Raw genomic sequence first — 16,676 nt, forward strand, 5'->3', positions numbered from 1 at the left:
GGTGAGGTCAGTTGAAGCAAGGCATTGGGAAGCTTGGATCAGAGACTACCATTTTATTGCATAGGGAAGGGGGAGTCTGTGAAGGTATTTGGGAACTGTGGATGGTCACCTTGCTTGTTTTGCAAACAATAAAACTGAGGACAAGGGTTAACTGACTTGCGAAGTTCATCCAGCTAGATACTGTACTATGTGATTGCAATATTAAAGTATCAAAATGTAATTATTGTGAGAGAATTTTAAGGAGGAGGAGGCAAAAGTCAATACTTTCAAATACCTCAAAGAGATATTTAAAAAGGAGTCACTGTGGGATAGCAGAAAAAAAATTTGGATTTGGAGTCAGAAAGCCTGGGTTCAAATCCTGGGCTGACTGTTGCTGTTTGTGTGATCACAGACAAACAACTTAACCAGCTGTAAAATGAGGGTGTTGAACTCGATAATGATTTAAAAGATCTCTTCTATGACCTCATGTGGCATAAGATAAGGACCAAAAAAAGGCCTTATAGTATCTGATGACTATAAGGATGTTAGTGATCTAAGATTGGTGGATTCTGAAAAGGTGGTCAAAGGCAGATCCTATGACATTAAGGAAGAAGTGAATAGTGAGAAAGAAGAGGCAGTGAAAATGAACTGCTCTTTAGAAAAACCTATTGGCAAAAGAAAGGAAGAAAAGTAATAGGGTAGTGGTGTGAGGGGGTATAATATTTAGGACCTTACTCTATTCACAGATAATTGTTAGTTGGCAAAAATTTAAGTTCCAACTATGTGCTAGGTAATGGGCTGAGCACTGGGGATACAAATACAAGTTAAAAAAAGTCAATTCCTGCCCCCAAGGAGCTTATAATCAATATGGTCAGACAACACACAAATGGAAGCCAAAAAGAAGGGGAAGGAGGTACCAGGTGATGGGGGAATGATGGAGAAGTCCAAAAGCAATGGAGTTGGTGAGTGATGAAATGGGAAGGAGACTGTGCTGAGATCTTTTTAAAAAATATTAATTAATTAATTCAGAGTATTTTCCCATTTTATATGATTCATGTTCTTTCCCTCCCCTCCTCCCAACCACACTCCTGTAGCCCACATGCAATCCCACTGGGTTTTACATGTGTCACTGCTCAAGACCTATTTCCATATTATTAATACTTGCACTAGGGTGTTCCTTTATAATCTACATCCCCTATCATATCCCCATCAACCCATGTGATCAAGTAGTTGTTTTTCTTCTGTGTTTCCACTCCCACAGTTCTTTCTCTGGATGTGAATAGCATTCTTTCTCATAAGTCCCTCAGAATTGTCCTGGATCTTTGCATTTCTACCAGTAGAGAAGTGAGACCTTTTTTTAAAGAGATTAAATGTGATATCTATGTAGGCATCAAAATGCAGATGACCTACTGGGATGATAGCATTTATTCAGTCCTGTAAGATCCACCAATGAACCAATCAAAAAAGACTGATAAGCAGTCTAAATGCCTTTTCCTTCTTCCCTTTCTCTTTCACTGTCCCCTGTCCCCTGGGTAGGTCCTGCTCAGGAATGGAGCCAGGCTGAACAGAATATATACCATCATAGCCTAGTTTATTTTTCTGTCCCCATTGGCCTGCGTGCCTTGTCACTTCAACTATATTATATACTCCTCAAAGGCAGAAACAGCATTATCTTTTGCTTCATTTGAATCCCCCATACAAACCCCTGTACAAAACTGTAGCTCCATAAATAACTTATTAAAGGCTTGATGAACGAACTAAGTTAACTGACTAAACATTATTACTATCTATGTAAAATAGAATTCTTTTTGGTCTTATTTGTAATGGGTAAAACTAGGTTTTCAGATGTGGTCAGTTTTTTTAGAACTACTATAGTTAAATTCCATGATATTAATATTCTTATCACAAAATCAGCAAAAATCATTCTTTGGTACATTTGTAGGCTCATGTTTTAACATTTTATGGTAGGTTTTTGTATGAATGCTTCAAAATAGTAACTATTTCTATCCTTTCCCCGCCCCTCCCTTTGGCATATTGTTCATTTTTCTTTGTTAACAAGATGACTTGGAAACTGTGGTTTAAGATTTCCAGGTCAGTACACTTGCTAACTATTTTTTTTTTTAATAGCTTAGAAAGCATTAATTCCATGTTGAGTTTTAAAGAATGGTCTAACCCCAAGAAGTGAAAGACAGTTCTTATGAAAATCTAAAGTTTACAGTAATCTTAGAGATATGTAACCATAAAACAATTCTAATTCTGTGAACCTGTTTTTGATCAAACGGTTTTCTGCCAAGTATCAAACAATTTTTTATTAATAATTTCCATAGTCTCCAATTTTTTATTAAAGTTTTCTAGCAGTTGCTCCCTTTGTTTTATAACTTATCAAAAATTTATGTGATTGACCCATGTAGCTTTTGTGTCTTTCTTCCTGCAGGCAATTAAATCTGTTCACTTCTGTGATTTTCCCAGGTGTCAATTTTGCAAAGAAGAAAAATAACTTTTATTAAGAATATCCAGCTCATTTTAACAGTAGAAGCTTGAAGAATGACACTGTAATACTGATCTTGTTTATATCTTGCTGGTGATTGCTCTCTATTAGGGAAAAAAAAAAACACCTTTCCCTATAATTTCTTGCCCTTTGGTTAGCTTTCAGTGACTGCCACCTTTCTATTTATTTTCTACTATCAATTTTTTGATATGGCTTTCTTGTCTTTTCTGGTCAAGAATATATATTAGGCACTGACTTTTTATTTCTCCCTCTTAAAAAAACAAAAACAAAAGTAAATTTCTGGCATCATATTTACTGGAGTTTACTGGTCATTTAAGGATCTCAGGTTATTTGATCTAATTCTTCCCTTTCCCAAGTATGTACATTTATAAAATACTGTTTAAGACAGTTTCTTGAAACTTATTATGCTAAGACTCCAACCTCTATCTTTCCAAGGATGTAGGGATATTGTGGTGGTCTTCATTCATGTGCTCACCTAGAGGAGCTCTGGACTGAGGCCCAGTAAGGCCTTGGTTCAGATTACAGCATTGTCTGACCATTAAGAAATTTTATACTGGAAAATGACTTAATTTCTCAGTCTCAGTTTTTCAATTTGTAAAATGGGGAAAATAATTCGTACACAATAGTTGACATTTATAGTGATTTAAGGTCTGTAAGGTGTTTTAGAAACCATATGCCATGTTGAAGCAATGATCATTACAATCCTATGAGGTAAGTCATAATATCTCCATTTTGCAAAGGAGGAAACTGTGGATGACAGAAATAAAGGGATTCTTTCCAGGTTCATATAGCTACTATGTGTCAGAGGCAGGATACAAAACCAAGCTGAGCAAGCCATCTGGGCCATGTACCTTTTTAAAGCACTCTATAAATGCAAATTATTACTGCTACCATTTTTCAAGTACTAGAATGTCTCAAGTTCTCCCAAAATGTTGCCATTTATTTCTCATTTTACCAATAGGTTTAATTAATACTGTCTAGTACAGAGGTATCCTTATATATCTACTCACAATGCAACCTGTCAATAGAATAGAAACTGCTTGAGGGCAGGAATAATTTTGTTTTTATCTCTATATCCTTAGGACCTAGTTCAGTGATTTAGCAGGTGCTTGATCAATATTTGTGGAACAGATTTTTCTATGCCCTTATCAATGTATTTTCTTCCAAGAGTGCAGATTATAATCCAACTAGATATCATCGTTCTATATAATGATTGCTGTGCCCTGTAAATTCTCCAAAGGAGTCTGTCCACATAGCTTGTTGGGGACCTCCATTGGCCTCTAGACATTGTGTAGAAACCAAGAGAGCCTACAGACCATCTGTTATCCTTTGCTCATAATACATGACTGGCCCACATCCTTTTCTTTTCACACATTTCTTTGATGACATTCTCTAAGTTGATTCTCTTGCACAAAAAGAGTATGACTAAATTCATTGGTTAATTAGTTATTTTTTAAAAATAATATGCATTTGTTGGTAATTCAAAATTTATCAGCAATATGAAAATATTTTATTGCTCCTTATATTGATTGGATGGTTGAATAATAAGATCTAAAAGAAAGGACATGAAAATGTAATAAATCAAATATCCTAATCACTTTTTTATTAGTTATTATGCATTACATTTATACCTAAATAAAAATCCTCCTCACATTTCTGATTGAACCCTTCTTTGTAATAGGTTGAAAAATGAAAAAAAAAAAGATAAGGCAAAAACAACAGATGTTTTTAATAAATAGTGACTACATTAGACAATATACTGTATACAACACTGTGTCCCAGGAGTCTTCTATCTCTCTGCTTGAGGAAGGAGGTATCCTTCATTTCTCTGGTACCTTCAATAATTTTTATAATACTTAGACTTCAACTTTCTTTTAGAGACTTTTAAATATACATTCTTATACATTGTATGTGTATGTATATACATATATACACATATAATTCTTTTTATTATACTTTGCATTAGTTCCTGCACATTTTCTCATGTTTCTTTGAATTCCTAATATTTATAATTCCTTAGTTCACAAAAATTTTCCATTAGATTCACATACCATAATCCGCCCCCCCCCCCCCCCAGCTATTTCCTGTTCAGAGGATATCCACTTTGTTCCTAGTCCATTGCTATCACAAATAATTCTCTTATGAATATTTTTTCAATTTGTTAGAGCTTAGTCTTTTACCTCTTTGGGGAATATTTCTAGCAAAGGGAGTAATGAATGGGTTCAAAGGGACTGTTTAATCCCTTTTCTTGCCTAACTATAAATTGACATCTAGAATGTTTAGAAAAAATTCCCAGTTCTATCAACAGTGTTATATTACAATGCTTGTCTACCCATTGATCAGCCACTGGCAATATATTGGAGCCTCTTCATACCTAACATGTAGCTTTTCATTGCCCTTTGGGTAACCTTCAATTTTGGTATTTCCAGAGAATGCTACTCTATGATTAAGAGACATGCAATGACATTGAATGAATGAAACAATACTGATGTTACTGCTAAAGATGGTCTTTTTTCCCCTACGGGAAAAAGATGAAGATATGAAAAGTACAGTGAAATTTCTCAAAGGCAATCCATTCTTTTTCAGTTTTCAGTCCAGGGCATTGCTCATCTACAACTATCTGCCCATCATACTGATTGATGGAATATTTAACTGCATATCATAGGGGCCTCATAACAAATAACCTGAAATGACTGCATTTCTGGTAAGTGACTGAGAGATTTTTTCAGATCTTGGTCCTTTAATGAGAATCTCCTGGAGTAATACAGAGCTAGGCTTCAGTTTCAACTGGCACTTGTACTAGTCACTAAAACTAGTTATGATGGGACTGGGTAACTGAAGATTTTAAAAAATAGTATGACTAAATACAATCACTAAATTGTACTATCATTTGGCTGATATTAACATGAGATATGAATGACAAACTATCACACTCAACTTACTATTTTAATTTTTTACTCTTGGTTTTCCATTTTTCACAGTAATGGAGGGAAACAATGGTACAAAGCATTTTAAACTGGGGGTAATTAAATCATGGTGCTTTTAAAGGGTCTCTTGTTTTGATTTTACTTCTTTGGGCTTGGTTAAGGTTGCTTTTCTTATTTTAATATTTGTGCTCTCAAGTTTAAAAATGGAATCTAAATTTTAACTGACTAATATTCACCAAAATAGTACACTAAAGAAGTGGTGGGCTAATTGTATTGAAAGTTTAGCATAGAAATGGGGTAGGAGAGTGAAGAGAGCAAAGAGGTAGAAAGGGGTGAGAATATTTATGGCAGGGAAGCAAGTGTTTGTTAGCAATGGGAGCATTAAAAATCTATTATCACTCAGTTATTAAAGTTATGTTGGGTGAAACAGTTTGCAAAGTAAAACATAATGAACCAATGGAAAGAATTCCTATAAATGTAAATTTGCTTTTACTTTAATTAGTCCTTTAGTTTATTTACTTCTATACTATTTTACTTATTGAAAACATTTCATCTAATCAAGAGTTCTAGTGAACTCAATATTTAAACATAATTTTTGTGTCCCAAAGGTCCCAAAGTTTCTATAATCCTATATTTTCTGGAACTTGGGATCCTCTTCTATCATTGATGTGCATTCTTCCTTCCCTGGAGGAGGTATTTTTTAATTAGTCATCCAAAACAGATCTAAGCAATGTACTGGGGGCCTTCCACTAGATCTTTTGTAATATTTAAAGATGCTACTGCAACATTGGGGTTCTTCATTTTTAATGAATCTATCTTTTTGATGATGTATCTTCTTTTATAGTGATGTCAGATTTTATGTCAGAGTGCTGCTAGATTTAAATGGAGTACCCCAAATGTGGAGTCACTAGAGCCTCTTCTCCACCCTGCAGCATGACTTTCTGTTAATATGTGCTTACTGAGGCAAGGCTAACCCAGGACCTGGCTACTCAATTAGGTAGAGTAATCATGGACTTCATGGAAAATCATGAGTCAACAGTACAGTTTTTGAAAACAAATTTACCCTACTCACAGACTATGAAAAGTTTCATAAGTCAAAAGCAGTGTTATGTTGTAAAGTGTACTGCATTTGGGTCATATGCTTATGCTGCCATTTTCCATTATTTTCCCTATTTCGAGGGGTATGGCAACAGAGTAATAATTACAAGACAGACTGAATATCAAGATGGGATCTTAATGGCAGAAGTAAGTCATCAGGAAAGCTTTTGGCATTAAAATAGATTTATACTTGACTACATGTCAAAGCTTTGAAACAAAAACTACCAGCATCCTGATGAATGTTGAAGGCAAAACATTTCTTTGATAAGAGTTCAGAAGCATATATTTCCAGGGATTGTACTCCAGCACATCAACAACAAAACAGGGCAGATCAAGCCTGGGTATGTACTTGGAAGCAAAATTATCAAGCAGAAAAAAATGGGAGTCAACATCTTCAGTTGCCAACTTTGAGTTAAGAAGCCAAGAATTGAATGCTCCAAAGATCTTCAGAAAGGCCCAGGGTGGGCAGCAGAACCCAGCTGGACTGGAAAGTAATCCTCTGTGAGAGAATGGCCTCAGCAGAGGGGGCCCAAGCCCTGAGCCCCAGGCCATCCCCACATTTCCACAAAGCCCATGAGCTTGGAAACTTTGGCTGTGATAGTGAACATGGAGAGGTCTGACTTCACTCCATCTGGTACCTGGCACTTAGGTTCTTTGTGTCATCTCTTGTAGGTGGATGTGCTCAGGCCTTGGTGTGCTCTTCTCTTTGCTTTCTCATTAACAATGTTTACATTTATAGAAGCAAGCTCCAGGGTGACATGTTCTGGGTCACATTGCTGGGAAGTAATGTTCATTTCTATGATGGGATCCAGCTTCATGATTTTTAAGTTAAGAAAGGGGGTGGGTAGCAAAGGACATTTGTTAACCTAAATGTTCTTTAACTTAAAAAATTATAGGCACTATATCTTTGGATATAATTTAGATGATGCCTCATTTAGTGACCTAAATGGTTCTATCTGCATCAGTATGCCTAATAAATTCATTTAAGGAAAAAAATGGTTTGAAAATTATTCCAATTCTAGTGGAAGATATTTTAAAACACATTAAAATGGGACTATTCCTTACCCATTGCTCCCTAGGCTAGCACACGAAAGAGTTTTTCATTTTCTCATTCTCTCTTTTTTTTGGCCTGATTATAGCAAAAGGGTGCTGAAGGGTACTCCTGCACCAGCGGGTAACCACTTCAGTACAATTCAAGCAAACCAATTTGAAAACATGCCAGACTATTTTGGGAATGGGCAGACAATAGTGACCCTTCATGATTCCATGGATAATGTAAATAGGGGAACATGCTGCTGAGGTTAAAGAAAAGGGAAAAAAATTAAAGTGACTATCCATGAAGAAAAGGAGGTAAAGGATTTTAGTTGGACAAATAGCACCAGAAATGGAGAGCACATTCTATTTATTTGTAATGGTTCATTAAAGTCCAGAATGTTTTTCTGCTGGCTTTTTGGTCAGTACTATAGTGGTACTTCTGCTACTTGATGATTTGAGAATGTTTTGGGAAAAAAAATTGGTGATAAAGCTATAGGCCAAGGAATTTTCACAGTAAAAATTCAGGTGGCTTTAGAACCAGCTGAATGATTGGACCAGAGTAGTGATTAACAGGTTCATGTCGACTTGGGAGAGAGATTTCTAACCTAGTGCCCCAGAGATCTGTTCTTTACTAATATAACATTTTTACAAATAACTTGGTTGAAAGCACAGCTGGGATAGTCATCAAATTAGTAAATGACAGAAAACTGGGATAACTAACACAATGATGACAGTAAGAAACTAAAGATCTCAACAGACTAGAACAGGGAACTATGATAGGAATAACTGTAAAATTCTAAACTTGAGGAAAAAAATTAATTACACAAATCCTTGATGGGGACAATATGGCTAGATGATCAGTTCATAGAAAAATAATATGGAGATCTTAGTTGACTGACAACTTAATGTGAGTCCATAGAGTAATATTTTAAATATTTTAATAATCTTGAACTCATTGATATAAATGCAGGATCCATTATTACCACCACTCATGAACACATTTTTTTCCCTCTGTGAGATTCTCATTGATGTTTTTCTGCAAATGTTCCACAGAAGATCTATCAAAATGTGTCGGAGATCTTATTTTAGGTGTTTTTTATATTTTTCTAGTACCAGTGCTGGGCAATGTGACATGATAGCTAACTTAGCACAAATGAGACTTTTCTACATCAATAGAGGGGCAGTAATAGTCCCACTTTATCCTCTGCTCATAAGACCATAGTTCTGGCACTACATTTTAAGAAGGTCATTGTCAAACTAGAGCATGTTCCTGAGGGTGACCAGATGGTCAGTACTGGAAACAATTCCATAAAAGCTCAATTTAAACAACTGGCTATGTTTAGCCAAAAAAAAGATTTAGGAGTCATGATCTCTACCTTTAAGTGTCTGAAGGGCTGAAACATGTAATGATAAACATGATGTGTAATCACATCTTTATATATTTATGTGTATATATATGTATACATACACATACACATAGATTTTGATAGACATTATTGACCTGAAATCTGACTCCCAGAAACTTCAACTATTATATCCTGGTATTAAATAAATTGTTGTTCAATTTAGGATTTTCTGGGCAAAGATACTGGAGTTATTTGTCATTTCCTTGCCTGGCTCATTTTACAGATGAGGAAACTGAGGCAAACATTGTAAAGGGACTTGTCAAGGGTCACACAGCTAGTAAGTTTCTGAAGCTGGATTTGAATTTGGGACCCCAGATCTGGTGTTCTGTTCAATGTACTACTTAATTGTCCTATAAATAAATACATAAAATTACATTCTGGTTGGTTCTAGAGGGTAGAAACAATGGCAATGGATGAAGTTTCTGGGAGATGGATTTCAGCTTGATATAAGAAAAAAATTAGGCTCTGACAACTAACTCTATCTGTGGGTAGAATGGGCCACTTCAGGTGGTAGTGAGCTCTTTGTTAGAGGGGGCCATTGAGTGGAGGATGAGTGGCCTCTTGTTAGGATTTAGTAGGAAAGATTTCTACTTAGGCACAAGTTATATTAAATAATGTTTGACATTCCTTCTTTTTTTATTCTTTTAAGATATATTATTTTCCCAATTATATACAATACCAATTTTCTACATACATTTTTCTGAAGTGATGAGTCACATTGTTTTCCTCCTTCCCTTCCTTCCCCTTCCAAGAGATGGTAAGCAATTTGATCTGAGTTATAAATGAATTATCCTGTTAAACATACTTCCATATTGATCATTGTTTTAAGAGAATACTTGTAAAAAACCAAAACTCCCAAATAAAAATATAAATAAATGAATGTGAAAGATAGTATGCTTTGATCTGCATTCTGACTCCAACAGTCCCTTTCTCTGGAATTGGATAGCATTTTTTTTTTGTCATAAGTCCTTTAAAATTGTCCCAGATCATTGTCCTGCTGAGAGCAGCGAAGTCTTTCACAGTTGATCATCGTATAATATTGCTGTTACTGTGTACAATGTTCTCGCAGTTCTGCTTATTTTGTTCTGCATCATTTCATGTAGATCTTTCCAGCTTTTTCTGAAATCATTCTGCTTACCATTTCTTACAGCACAATAGCATATCATCATCATCATCATATAGCACAATTTGTTCAACAATTCCCCAATTGATAGACATCTCCTCAATTTCCAGAATAGAAATGGTAGCCTTGCCTACTGTCATCCTTTGTCTTTCCATCTTAAGAGATCTAGTCTGGCTTGACTATTTAGGGGTTGGTGGTAGGGGAGCCTGTGGCCAATCACTCTGTTGTATTTGGTTGTCAGTTTCCTCATCTATAAGATGAAGAGGAAGGGATAGATCGACCCTAAGAAACCTTTGGGCTACATCCTCCAATGATTCTAGGATACTGCATCTACATAAACAGGGAATGAAAACTTGATATGGATTGGTCCACTCAGCTTAGTTTTACTGTTAATCTTAATGGCTGTGCACTTGTAAAGATTGATTGAATTTCCAAATTGGAATATGTTAAGCATAATATGACAGAAACTGACTAGATGCTAGTTCATGAAAGAGTTAATATAATTTCACCAAATCTTTAATTTCTCAAAAAGATCATTCATTTTCCATTAAAAACACTGTTTAAAATTATTCAGATGGTAAGCGTGTATCATCAACAGCTCTGGCTGTAGGAAGACATTTTCCTGAAAGGTTTCCTTTCCTGTTCTAAGAGTGGACAAGAGCCCAATATGAAATAATTTTTCTTAACTTGATGAAGTGGGGGAAGAACTAACATTAGTTTTTGAGTAATATGATACTTATATGAAAAGAGAGGAGATGAAATTAATAACTAGCATTTATAAAGCATTTTAAGGTTTGAAAAACACTTTACACATGTTAACTCAAAGGAATCAGAGAATCTCAATGCTGTATGGGACTGTGGAGTTCATTCAAGCCATCCTCATCTTACAGATTCCCAGAGATGTTCAAAGAGTTATCCATGTGAGACCTACTTCATGGTAAAGAACACTCTAGATCATTGGTCTTCTGATTCTTGGTTCCTTGCTCTTTTGACTATATCACACTGCTATAAAAACTCAGTTGTTTAGAAGAAAAAAATTTTGCTATCCTAGAATAATATTTTTAAAAAAGATGTCAGTTTAGGGGAAGTGTGTGATGCAAAAGGTTTGATTTGGTCTGCTCCACCTCACAGTGGAGATTCTATGGAAGTCTGCATCAGAGACAGACTGGTTGGTGAATTATTCCATGACCTGTTATAACTATTGAGAATCGTTCCTATGCCCAATAGTTAAAGGATGCTTAGGTTTAAAATGCCTAGTAATAATTACTTCTGGCTAATTAGCTAGATGTCTTTGGTAATTTTTCTAGAAGTTGTTTATAAGCTACAAAATAGTTAATGTTTCTAGGGTACTCTTAAACATTACAAAGTACTTTACCTGGATGAAGTAGAGAGTAACACTGTCTCCATTTTACAGGATAAAAAAAGCAAAGCTGGGAGAGGTTACTTGACTTGTCCAGGATTTCCCAGTTAATAAGTGTTGAGGGAGGATTTGAACTCAGGTCTTGATTCCAAGTCTAGGAGTCTCTCTACCATACTAATATATAAAAGAAAAGCAATTTTCCAACAGTCAGCTTTTAACATGAACACTAACATTGACACATCTTTATTTTTGGTTTCCCTACTAAGATTCTAAAAATTCAGCACATCATCTCATGTGATGCATTGTTCTATTATCATAAATGGGTTGTCTTGGTATAACTATCCTCAGCCACATAAGTACAAGGAACAATTTGTCAGTGGTAGTTATGTTGAATTCTCCACATTCTCTTGTCTTTATAACCAAAGGTTCAACATATTCTAGGAATGTTAGGGTGGAGCCTGTGCCCCTTGAAATGGCCTGATTAAACTGTTGTTCAGGTGTGTCCAATTCTTTGTGACATCATGGATTATTGCCACAGTACGGCCCTTGTATCTTCCATTATTTCCTCAAGTTTGTCCAAGTTCATGTTCACTGCTTCCATGACACTATCCAGCTCATCCTCTGTTATCCCTTTCTTCATTCACCTTCAAACTTTCTTTAACATCAGGGGTTCTTTTCCAATGACTCCTTTCCTCTCACAATGTAGCCCAAGTATTTAAACTTCAGCTTTAGTATTTGACCTTCCAAAGAATAGTCTGAATTAATTTCTTTAAATATTGACTGATTTGATCTCCTTGTTGAAAAGGGAAGCTCAAAAGTCTTCACCAGCATCACAGTTCTAAAGTTTCCATCTCTCTTCAAATTCTGCAAATCTTTTAAGGTCCATGAACTTTTTGGTTTCTTATTTGATTGCTCAAAGCTTTCTTTGGAAGTTTTACAACATAGTCTGATCCACATAATATGGGCATTAATACATTAGTTTCTATCAACTCCTTGTTTCATACACATAAATCTTACTTTTCTTAACTGATTTGTGAAGTCTTTGAAAGAACTCCATTTTATACTTATTTTGCACGAAGACTGTTAAATATTGGAAAGGAATACCAATGGAAGTTGTGTTCTTCCCTAGAGGGATGTGAGAATGGGCCATGTATCTTTTTTCTCAAATTCTAGATTTTCAATTTTCTAAACATCTTCTAGAAGCACTCTCTCTCTCTCTCTCTCTCTCTCTCTCTCTCTCTCTCTCTCTCTCTCTCTCTCGTTCTCTCTCTCATATATGTATATACATATAGTGCTAAAGAAAAATTGTGTGACATGAAAGGAAGATTTGATGCCAAGTTCTTACCACTCATGGCCAGATCATTCAATGTGTTCAGGTATATACAATCCAATGATGAAGGACTGATTCTTTAAGAGAGGGCTTGGACTACTGTTTGGTATGGAGTACTATATACCACTTAACATATGAATTAACAGTTTATAGCCTTCATACTTTAAAACCTTTCCTTTGATGTTAGAAATGTTCTTAAAACTGAAATCTTTGTTAGAGACTATCTGCCAGGAAATGATTGAGGCAGAAGGTTATTATCAGTGTTTGATAAAGAAAAAGTTAGAATGGCCAAACTTATCACTGCTAGTTTATACCATATAATAAAGTACCAGCAACTCAAAATGTTAATTAATTTCTAATTCTCTATTCTATTATTTAGATTTCATGAAGGTTGATTGGACTTGATCCATCATTTTACGGAAAATTAATTATTTCAAATACATGCACCACTGTATGCAACCTGCCTGATTTGCATTGAGGAAAATTCAGCAGAAGTAATTGAGGCACAAGCAAATACTGGCACTGACTGAACTCAATTTTCATTCCAAATTTCTGCAAAATCCCAAGGCACAACAATATCAGATGCAAGGGGGAAAACAAACAAAAGCAATGTGAAAAGGGAACATGAAGAGAGAATATTACAAGAATCAGAGAACAAAGGGATTGCAGAACTATTTTAGTGCCATAGATGAGCAGTGAGGGCTTCATTCAGGCAAGGTGGAATGAGATATCATATGGCATCCTGACAATTGATGTCTTCATTTAAATGTAAGAATTTACATTCTAATTAGAAAGAATTTACATCTTAATCAGAGGCAGCTGTATTATCTTGTTACTGTTTTTTTCAAAGGTAATGAACTAAAGTGCTGCTGTGCTTTTTCAACCAGAAACTAAATAGACAGCACACAGTGTTATTTTATAGCTTACCTGCTGTAAGCTGTTATTAATATTTTCAAAGATTAAATTCTAACTAAAATCTTTTTTAAATGAAAATTTTATTTGACATCACTCAGAACAATGTGATAAAGACATACTTAAAATATTTAAGCCAAACCTTTTCTAACTTATATTTTCAAATGTATTTATCTATCAAGTTATAATTAATAGAAGGCCAATGAGGTGTTATTAGGCTTCACAAATACAACATTGTTTTACTTGTGGAGAATAGCAGAAAAGATGACGAATAAAGGTCAGCATCATCAGCATCACACACATACTGGTGGACCATTGAGATGGAGATCACCCTGCACTTAGGTAACTAAATGAGTGCTTGGCTAATAGAAATTAGTGTTTTACTGAATGAATGGACAAGAATAAGAAATGGGTGAGTTATTCTTGTTTGGGAATTTTTGAGATAGTAAAAAGGACTAAGTGTGTGACACAGGGTTGTGACTAATAAATAACATCGATTAGGCACTTGCTATGCTGACTGTCAAAGATACAAAGCAAAGCAAAACCAGACTCTTGCTCTCAAGATGCTCACATTCTGAAGGAAGAAATAACACACAAATGACTGTACACAGAAGACACATACTATATAAAAGACAAGGGATCTCTGAGGCAGGGCACTGTAGTGGTAGGTAAGGAGAGAGACAAAGAGAGAGAGAATAAGAGAGAAAGGGAGAGAGAGAGACAGACAGACACACAGAGAGAGAATGACAGGGATGGGGGGTAGACTAGGAAAGGCCTCTTGTAGAATGTGAGATCTGAATTGGGTTTTGAAGGAAATTAGGGAGGGATAACATTAAAAAAAATAAGGGGCTAGATGGTGAAGGGCTTTAAATGTCAATTAGAGGGGCAGCTAGGTAGCTCAGTGGATAGAGAACCAGGCTTGGATACTGGAGGTACTGAGTTCAAATCTGACCTTAGACACTTCTTATATGTGTGACCCTGGGCAAATTACTGATATCCCTTATGAATATAAGAGGAAATGATGAGTAGATTTGAGGTATAGAATATGTAGAATTATTCAAGAAAGGTCTTAATGTCACTGATAACCACAGTGGTGTGGTTATTGATTTAGAGCCAGACATCCTGGAGAATGAAGTCAAGTGGGCCTTGGGAAGCATTGATAACAATAAAGCTAGTGAAGGCGAATAAATCCCAGCTGAACTATTTAAAAGATGACACTGTTAAAGTGCTGCATTCAATATGTTAGCAAATTTGTAAAATTTAGCAGTGGCCACAGGACTGGAAAAGATCAGCTTATATCCCAATTTACCAAACAACCGCATCTATTTAAAAAAATTATTTAGAGTATTTTTCCATGGTTACACAACTCTACTCATTTTACACACCAGCAAGATTATGCTTAAGATTTTGCAAACTAGGCTTCTGCAATATGTGAACTGAGAATTACCAGAAGAGCAGTCTGGTTTTCGAAGAGGTAGAGGAACTAGAGACCAAATTGCCAACATTCACTGGATTATAGAGAAAACAAGAGAGTTCTAGGGAAAAAAAAACAACCACACCCATTTCTCTTTCACTGACTATAGTAAAGCCTTTGACTGTGTAGATCACAATAAAAGGTGGCAAGTTCTCAAAGAGGACTTACTTGCCTCCTGAGGAACCTGTTTGCAGGCTAAAAAACACTTAGAACTGTAAAATGGAGATTTGAACCCCAGACTTCAATTCCCAGAAGTCCTTGGTAGTTCCCAGAATTTCCTGTAATATCACCCTGAGTCCTCACCTGAGTGCGAGAACACAATTTGTATTTAAACTGACTCTCCGCCTTCTTGGCCCTCTCTCTGCTTCCGCTTCTAAGCACACTCGACTCTCTACCTAGCAGGAAAGATGTAGAGTAAGTGGTTGTGCCTAGGCATGTGCTTTCTTATTTTGTATTTTCTTTATTTCTTAAGCTTTAATAAACCTCATAAAAATATAATACTTTTAGCAGAGAAACTAATTTAACTGTTACAGAACCAAACATGGAACAACTGATTGGTTTAAGTTTGGGAAAAGAGTATGACCAGGCTATTTACTATCACCATATTTATTTAACTTATATGCAGAATACATCATGCAAAATGTCAGGCTAGATGAATCAAAAGCCAGAATTAAGGTTGCCAGGAGAAATATCAACAATCTCAGATATGCAGATGATACCACTCTGATGGCAAAAAGTGAAGAAGAATTAAGAAGTGTCTTGATGAGGATGAAAGAGGAGAGTGTAAAAGCTATCTTGAAGTTTAACATAAAAAACAAAAACAAACAAACAAAAAACTAAGATCTTGGCAACTGTTCCCATCACTTTCTGGCAAACAGTGGGAGAAGAAATGGAAGTAGTGCCAGATTTTATATTCTTAGGCTCAAAGATCTTTGAAGATAGTGACTGAAGTCATGAAATTAAGAAGGAAGGAAAGCTATGACAAATCAGGACAGCATACTAAAAAGCAGACATCACCTTGCCATCAAAAGTCTATATAGTCAAAACTATGGATTTTTTCAGTAGTAATGTACAGCTGTGAAAGTTGGACTATAAGGAAAGCTGAGTACTGCAGAATATATATTTTCAAATTGGGTGCTAGAGATTCTAAAAGTTTCTTGGATAGCAATGGAGATCAAATCATTAAACACGTAAAGACTACTCAGACTATTCACTGGAAAGTGAAATACTTGAAGCTGAAGCTTAAATACTTCAGCCATGTAACGAGAGGACAGGCCTTACTGGAAAACACTCTGATCCTGGGAGAGACTGAAGGGAAAAGGAGGAGAGAGAAGACAATGAGGAATAACTAATCATAAATAGGGTCATGGAATAATGACATTGGACAGACTTGAGGATATAATGTAAGTCAGAAGGACGTGGAGTCCTACAGTCCAATGAAGAGTTGGACAAGACTAAATGACTGAATAAGGACAACTAAAGTAATATCACCTGGCTCTTTGTCACAGTCATTTGATGGCCTC

At 35.6% G+C, this 16,676-nt stretch overlaps 1 protein-coding gene and 1 long non-coding RNA gene across 2 annotated transcripts in view; one reads left to right on the plus strand and one right to left on the minus strand.

Annotated features, from left to right (window-relative positions):
• ELP4 (elongator acetyltransferase complex subunit 4) overlaps positions 1 to 16,676 on the minus strand; it is a 281,026-nt gene that overhangs the window by 53,644 nt on the left and 210,706 nt on the right. The gene's annotated exons all lie outside the window — the stretch shown is intronic.
• LOC130455000 (uncharacterized) lies at positions 11,910 to 13,576 on the plus strand. Its single transcript, XR_008912761.1, has 2 exons — positions 11,910 to 12,813; positions 13,147 to 13,576. It is a non-coding gene; the product is annotated as an uncharacterized LOC130455000 (long non-coding RNA).

The sequence above is a fragment of the Monodelphis domestica genome, chromosome 6 (genome assembly GCF_027887165.1).
Source record: "Monodelphis domestica isolate mMonDom1 chromosome 6, mMonDom1.pri, whole genome shotgun sequence".
Lineage (NCBI taxonomy): Eukaryota > Metazoa > Chordata > Mammalia > Didelphimorphia > Didelphidae > Monodelphis > Monodelphis domestica.